Source organism: Petaurus breviceps, unplaced genomic scaffold (assembly GCF_028583685.1).
Source record: "Petaurus breviceps papuanus isolate PSGF00001 unplaced genomic scaffold, PetGlider_PUasm1.0 90617, whole genome shotgun sequence".
Classification (NCBI taxonomy): Eukaryota; Metazoa; Chordata; class Mammalia; order Diprotodontia; family Petauridae; genus Petaurus; species Petaurus breviceps.
Window position 1 is genome coordinate 5,865,996 of NW_027187287.1, and position 8,181 is coordinate 5,874,176.

The 8,181-nt window shown below is 36.9% G+C and overlaps 1 pseudogene; it reads right to left on the reverse strand.

Annotated features, from left to right (window-relative positions):
- Positions 1 to 6,851: 6,851 nt before the first annotated feature.
- On the reverse strand, positions 6,852 to 7,900 carry LOC138142979 (olfactory receptor 2Y1B-like; annotated as a pseudogene).
- Positions 7,901 to 8,181: the final 281 nt, after the last annotated feature.

The following is an 8,181-nucleotide window of genomic DNA, read 5'->3' on the forward strand; positions in this document are numbered from 1 at the left end:
CTCTCTCTCTCTCTCTCTCTCTCTCTCTCTCTCTCTCTCTCTCTCTCCTATGACCTCAATTCCCAAGACCACCAAGATCTTTCTCTTCTCTGTTCTTGGTTTAGTAAATTTTTTTCTTGTTTGCTCTCATTTTTCTGATCCTTTGTGTACAAGGATTAGTTTTGTATTTCCCAATAGTGTCTTCTGATGTCCCAGATTATCTCTTAAGTTCCCTTCCCACTCTTAAGGCTTCGTGTTTCTGAGTGCATTTACATAATCATAACTTTTTTCTCAGGCAGTTCCTACCTCCAAGATTTTGTGTGTGCAGTTTGCAGAAAATACCACTAGATAGTGATCTTACTTTTGGCAACACAGTCCATGGTTTGCTCTCCTCAAGAGACATGAATAAAGAAGAATCTGAACAAAAACTGCTTCTTGGAGGTTATAGGTGACTGACCCCTAAGGTCTTTTTTTTTAACCATTTGAAGAAAATAGGGTCCAAAAAGGTAAAATAATGTGCCCCGGGTTACATAGATAATCTGCAGCAAAACTAGGACTAGAATCCAGGTTCCCTGATTCTTGATATAGTGCTGTTTGACTACAACTTGCTTTTAAGTTAAGATCTTTATTTCCAAAATAATTGCATAGTTTGTATTATCTAAATTAGATGGTAGAAATGTCACACCATATCTCTGTTCCTCAACAAAGGAGAATTAAGCATGAGCTATAAATACAAGGTACCTGTTTCCTACTTATATTTCTTACTGTGTTTGCCCCAACTCTCTTCTGGGGCTACATTAATAGTTGTTTGCCCATGAATTTGGAAATCTATGCACATGCTGATGCTTTCAGCATCTGCTAGAGAACTTTTAACAGTCAAATAAATTGCATCTAATGGAATTTTTTAAAGATTTTTTTTCCCCACTAAGAAAAAATTGAAATGTCAGTGACAAAGGATTTACTAACCACCATGCACCAGGAACTATGCTAAATGCTGAAGCTATAAATTTAAGCAAAAAGAAAGATAGTCCCTGCTCTCAAGAAGTTTACCTTCTAAGGAGGGAAAACAGTTAATGAAATGGGAGTGGAAAAGCAAGGAGTGGAGAGAGAAGGCATCCAGGCAGGAGCAAGGAGGTTAAAACCAAAAGAGGAAGGGTAACTCGACTAGGGCCATTTCCCAAAATGGAGGTTTAGGGAAGAACTCAACAATGGAAAAAGATCACATTTAAGATAATTTTTTTAAAATTTTAAAACATTTAAAATAATAGCTCTGTCTACAAGGCTTCCTCACAGTAGTCCCTAAATCTAGGTTTTATTCCTATGATGGATATTAGCTTTTCTCAAGCACCTGAGTTACAACTTTCCCCTTCTTTTTCTGCTCTTCATCTTTTTATTACTTCTTCTCTTCTCTTTTTCTCCATTCTATCATTGTCTAACAATAAATTCCTCTCAATTGTTTGTGTTCATCTTCCCCCATTTTTCTGTCCCTTCTTTCTCTTTTTTTATTAGCCTTTTTTCTTTTCACTCTTGTTCAGCTTTTAATAATTTTCTCCTTTTTATTTCCCATTTTCCTTTTTATTTCTCTCCTCTTTTGAAATTATTTAATCTTTTCCCTTCTTTCTCTCAACCTTTTTCCTAATTCTTGTCTTCTATTATAATATATATAATAGAAGGTTATATATATATACATATATGTATACACATGTATGTATATGTATATGTGTATATATCCAGCTACAACATGACTTCATATATATGCATGTATACATAAATATATATTGTTTTCTTCTTTTCTGTTTTCTTCAATTGTTTTTCAACCTTTGAATATCCTGCCCTACGCGAGAGGAGATGAAGAGTTGATGAGAAGGGGGAGAGCCCCAGTGCTCTTAAGCACTCATCAAGCTTCAAGTTTGGGGATCTTCAAGAATGAGTCACTTTGGGAGCTTCTGACTTCCAACTTTGAGAAAGAAGATGAAAGAGATCAACCTACTTCAGGTTGCTGAAGAAAAGGACTCTCGAAAAACATGAGAGACATTGACAGTCTCCATCCTTTCCCTATTTCCAGCTAGCTATAATAGACATTTCAATGAATGAGTGATCTCATGAGGGACCTATAATTTTCTCTCAGTTGAGCCAAATTATATTACTCCCAATGGGAAAGTTCCTTCATTCTGTATTGTCGGGTATATATCCCACTACATATACCTTTTCAGATTTCTGTTGTGCTACTGATTTGGACAAGTGGGTTTTCTTTGCTATTCACTATGTATATTCATTATGGAACTGGTAGTTGGTGGGAAAGGGGTCAAGCCTTGGACATAAAAATTGAGGTCCTCTTTGTTCTCAAAAATAATGATAAAATGATCAGAAGTTAGATTGAACTTGATCATATCCTCTGTATTAATAATATTTAAGTGAGCAGATAAATATAAATCTCACCCAGTACACCCTGACTCTGAGAAGATCAGAATAGCCTCTATCCAGCTTCCAACTTTCTTGAGGGAATGAAACTGTCCCTTGGAGAAGTAGTAGGGAGAGGGGAGAGATGGAGAGAAGAGGCTAGAGATATCTATTCTTCCTCTCTTTGAGCCCCACTACACAACAGCAGGTCCCTGACACAGATGGGCTTCACTACACATGAGATGCTTTCCTTACGCATAGGAGTTCCATCCATGGAAATTTAATTTCTATTCATTTATTTTTGCAAGCTATTGTGATTTCTATTTCCTTTTCTTTTTTTTTTCTTTTTTAATTAATTTGTTTGTTTCCTTTTAGCTTACAGGATTCAATTCCACAGTTCCTTGAGTTTCACATTTTGTCCCCTCCCCCCCCTCCCATGGCGGCATATAGTCAAGTATAGGATCTGTAAATACTTTCACATCATACATTAGTCAGGTTATAAAGATGGATTGTATCAGATGGAATGAAAAATGGTAAAGAGGACATAAAACCAAACAAGAGGAGGAAAAAGATCGGGTATTTTGCTTCCACCTGGATATAAACTCAGTTCTTTCTCTGGATGCACGTATTTCTCTCCATCATGAGTCTTTTGGGATTGACTTATATCACTGCATTGCTGAAAAGAGTCCAGTCTATCAAAGTTGGTCATCACACATATGTTGTGTCTGTAATTGTGTACAAATTTCTCCTGGTTTCCTGTTTTGTCATCTTAGCCAATCTGACTTGGTGAGATGTGGTACCTCAGAGTTGTTTTGATTTGCATTTCTCTAATCAATAGCGATTTAGAGCATTTTTTTCATATGCTTATAGATGTCTTTAATTTCTTTCTCTAAAAATTGCCTGTTCATATCCTTTGACCATTTATCAATTGGGGAATGACTTGTATTCTTATAAATTTGACTCAATTCTCTGTATATTTTAGAAATGAGTCCTTTGTCAGAGACATAGGTTGTAAAGATTCTTTCTCAATTTCCCACCTCCCTCTTAATCTTGGTTACATTGGCTTTGTTTGTACAGAAGCTTTTCAATTTCATGTAGTCAAAATTATCCATTTTACATTTTATAATGTTCTCTAATTCTTGTTTAGTCATAAAGTCTTTCCCTCTCCACAAGTCTGACAGGTAAACTATTCCTTGTTTTAGGAGACTGCTTACAGTATCAACCTTTATACCTAGATCATGCACCCATTTAGACTTGATTTTGGTATATGGTGTTAGATAATGATCTATGTCCAGTTTCTGCCATACTATATTCTAGTTTTCCCAGCAGTTTTTGTCAAATAGTGAGTTCTTATCCCCAAAACCAGGGTCTTGGGGTTTATCAAACAATAGATTACTATAGTCATTGACTTCTGAATCTCATGTGCCTAATCTATTCCATTGATCCACTCCTCTATTTCTCAGCCGGTACCAAGTAGTTTTGATGACTGCTGCTTTATAATACAAATTGAAATCTGGTATAGCTAGTCCACCTTCCCTAGCATTTCTTTTCATTAATTCCCTTGATATTCTGTACCATTTATTCTTCCAAATGAATTTTGTTACTATTTTTTCTAGCTCTATAAAGTAGTTTTTTGGTAAATTAATTGGTATGGAACTAAATATATAATTTAATTTAGGTAAAATTGTCATTTTTATTATATTAGCTCGACCCAGCCATGAGCAATTGATATTTTTCCAATTAGTTAGATCTGACTTTATTTGTGTGAAAAGTGTTTTGTTGTTGTGGTCATATAGGTCCTGGGTTTGTTTTGGTGGGTAGATTCCCAAATATTTTATAATGTCTACAGTAACTTTGAATGGGATTTCTCTTTCTATCCCTTGCTGTTGAATTTCATTGGAAATATATAGGAATGCCGAGGATTTATGTGGTTTATTTTATATCCTGCAACTTTGCCAAATTTATTTATTGTCTCAAGTAGTTTTTTACTTGATTCTCTAGGATTCTCTAAGTATATCATCCTATCATCTGCAAAGAGTGATAGCTTGTCTCTTCTTTGCATAATTTGATTCCTTTGATTTCTTTTCCTTCTCTAATTGCTACTGCTAACATTTCTAGTACCAGATTGAATAAGAGGGGTGATAGTGGACACCCTTGTTTCACCCCTGATCTTATGGGAAATGCTTCTAGCTTCTCCCCATTACATATAATACTTGCTGATGGCTTTAAATAGATGCTACCTATTATTTTAAGGAAGGCTCCATTTATTCCTATACTTTCTAATGTTTTTAATAGGAATGGATGTTGTATTTTGTCAAAGATATTGTGATTTCTAGATAGACATAGGAGAATATATGCCAGACAAAACAAAGTGAAGGAACTCTCCCATTGGGAAAAAGAAAACTCATCTCAATCCAGATCTCACCCAAAGGGAAACTCCTCAAAGTCTTTATTATAGCTAGCTAGGAGCAGGAACATGATGGTATGTTCCAAGGGTCTTTTCCTTCAGCAACCTGAGGTAGGGTTGACATCTTTCATCTTTTCTCTCAGAGCTGAAAGCCAAAAGCAGGTAAAGCAAGTTGCACTTTACTGTGGCCAGTGCAGTTGGTGGGCTAGTGAGCAGTGAGAATAACGAGATGGGGGCATAATCAATAGTCTGTTTATTACAGGACCATTTCATACAGAGCCAAAGATGCAAGGGGCTCACAGAGTTTATATGCCCCCCAAAAGAATGTAGATACCGCAAAAGAATGCAGACAATGTAGAAAGATCCTCCCTCTAGGGGACCCAAAGGAAGGCAGACAATGTAGAAGGACCCTCCCTTAATCTTGTTTACTATTTACCCTTGCTTAAGGTCAGTTATTTATTAGGGTAATATCCTAGGACCATATCCAGAGGCATAAACAAAAAAGATTACATGCCCTCTTGCTTAACTGCCCTGAACCCTTGCAGGTAACTGTATAGAGCAGGGGAATATACCTTTTGCGAGGTCAAGGGACCCCAAAAACTTCTCCATAATACATCCTCCTGCTTGTCTGCCCTGTAACTTTTCAGGTAATAATGTAGGGGAGGGGAACATTTCATTAGTGAAACTGGGGGACTTCTGAAAGTTCTCTACAGCACTTGAAGAATTCTGAAGGGCACTGAAGAAGGCTGGAGCTCTCCCACTCTCACCAACTCCACATCCTCCATGTAGGGCAGGACATTCATTTCCACCAGTAAAGAAAGAGTCCCATACCAATGGGCTTTGGGACAGAAGTTAGTCATTGCTCTTGTCTACCTTTTTTCCTATGTCTCTTTCTTTCTCTTTGTCCATAAAGCCCTTTTCCTCTGTCTTACTTTTCTTTCCATCACCACAATCATCTTAGTGCCTAATAGTTCTCTGAATAAAGTAAGTGAATAATTAGTGGTATTCATTTAAATGGATAACTTTTACATGATCACTATTTTTCCCATCCCTGGCTACCTAGCCTTCCACAACTCATGAATATAAAACAGCCAAGAGAGTTATTCAAAGATCTTTTTCCTCTCTTCCCAAGTTTTTTGCAATTAGTTCCTCCCTTTATTCCTTTTATTTTGCCTTATCATTCTTTTTTATTACTATTTGTTCCAAGGTTCCCAATCTTCTTTTCTGTCTTGATTATATCTGTCTTTTATCATCTTCATTCATTTCCCCCTTTCCATTTGTACCCTCTGCCTCTGCCATTTTTCTTACCACCATTCTTTCTTTCACTCTTAACAATCTTAATCATTTCTATTTCTCTTTCTTTTTTTATCCCTTCCAATCCTGTCATCCTATTGACCTATTCATCTACTTACATACTGAATAACTTTCTTTTACACCAAACAAACTCATCCTTTAATTTCTAGAATCCAAATCCTTTTGGATTTTGATTTTATAACATTTGTCTCTTTAGGCTGCTCTGAGCTACATCAGCATCTCATCTGCATACTTAAAAACAAATAGCATTTCTGTGTACTTTTGTTTTTTTTTCCCTTCTTGTTTTTTCATCTCATCTTTGTCTTCTTTCTGAGGCTTTTCCTCCATATACCAAGCAGATCAACACAAGGTAGTAAAGGAAGAAAGAGCAGAGACAAAGCATAAAGGAAAGACTTCATGGAGGAAGTGGCAACTAAACTAGGCCTTGAAGGAAGAGAAGGATTTAGTCCAATAAGAGAAGAGGAAGAAGTGCGTTCCAGTCATGGAGCATAATTACTTTACAAAACTGCTTGGAAGTTGGAGATTGCGGAACAGCTAGTAGTTCAATTTGACGAGAATACAGATCACATAAAAGAAGGGTAAAATGAGATGAGACTGGACAAGTAAGTTGGAACCAGAAGGCCTTGAATCCCAGGCTAAGTTCTTCAATTATTCTATATGCAAAATTATTTAAATGATCTCTAGATTTGTTTATACTCAGCTTTGTCAATTTTCTTTGAAATTTCTATTGCTTATTACTGCAAGTTCTTTATTACTTCCTCTGCCCCAAGGTTCTTTCTCTCTTTATCACTTTCCTCAAAGCTGGCTTCATATCCTTGTTCTTCAAAGTATAAATAAGAGGGTTAAGCATTGGAGTCATGATAGTATAAAAGAGAGCAGCAAAATTCCCCTCACTTGTGGAGTGCCTATGAGTGGGTTAGCGATAAGGATAAATGGCAGATCCATAGAAGAGAAAGACCACCATGAGATGGGACCCACATGTCTCAAACACCTTTCTTTGACCTGCTGCTGACTTAATATTTAGTACTGCCTGTACTATGCACACATAGGAGCCCAAGATGAGTGAAGCAGGTAGCACCAAGATGATGGCCCATACTACAAACATCTTGGCTTCTGTCTGTTCTGTATCCTTACATGCCAGCTTTCAGAGTATAGGCATCTCACAGAAAAAAAATGGTCTAGATAGTATAGACCACAAAGAGGAATAGTCATCATAAGGCCTTTCTGTGCCATTGAGTTGGCAAAACCTCCAAACCAAGAGATAGTAGCAAGCAGGAAACAGAGCCAGGGTTGCATGATGGTAGTATACTGGAGAAGTTTGCATGCAGTAGAATAGTGGTCAAAAGCCATCACCACCAGAAGGACACACTCTACAGAACATAGGGAAAGGGTAATAAAGAGTTGAGCCACACAGCCTCCATAAGTGATGGTCCAGTCAGATCCATGAAGATTTACCAGCAGTTGAGGGACAGTGCTAGTTGTATAGCAAAGGTCTAGGAAAGAGAGGTAACATTGAAAGAAATACATGGGGGTGTGGAGCTAAGGGAACAAATGAGACAAGACATTGATGGCTGTGTTGCCAACCAAGGTTAAGAGGTAAAAGAGCAAGATGACCACAAAGAGAAGCTCCAGATGGGGCCAATCTGAGAATCCCAACAAAATGAAGTCTTGGGAACTGGTGTTGAATTGTGTCATAGCCCATTACCTGTCAAGATATTAAAATATGACTGAATACTTCATATGAAGAATTTGACTAATTTCCATTTGTTTCCCAATACTCTCACCATTTTCCCCCTTCTGCTTTATTATTCTTCAATGTCTATGTTGATTCTCTGTTCTCTTCTGCTTATAATAATCAATGTTTGCACTACTCAATTGTGTCTTATTCTACTCAATTATTTTCTAGGCCATTCTGTTTGTTTTTTTCATTTCTCTATTCTCAGTTCTGTTATATTCTTCTTCTTTGTCAATGGTTGCTTCAGTTGATTAAAGTCAAGGACTAGTGAAGTCAAAATCACAGTTTTGGCTTCCTTTAACAGACAACATTCCAACCCTGACTAGCCTTTTCACCTATGTTCACT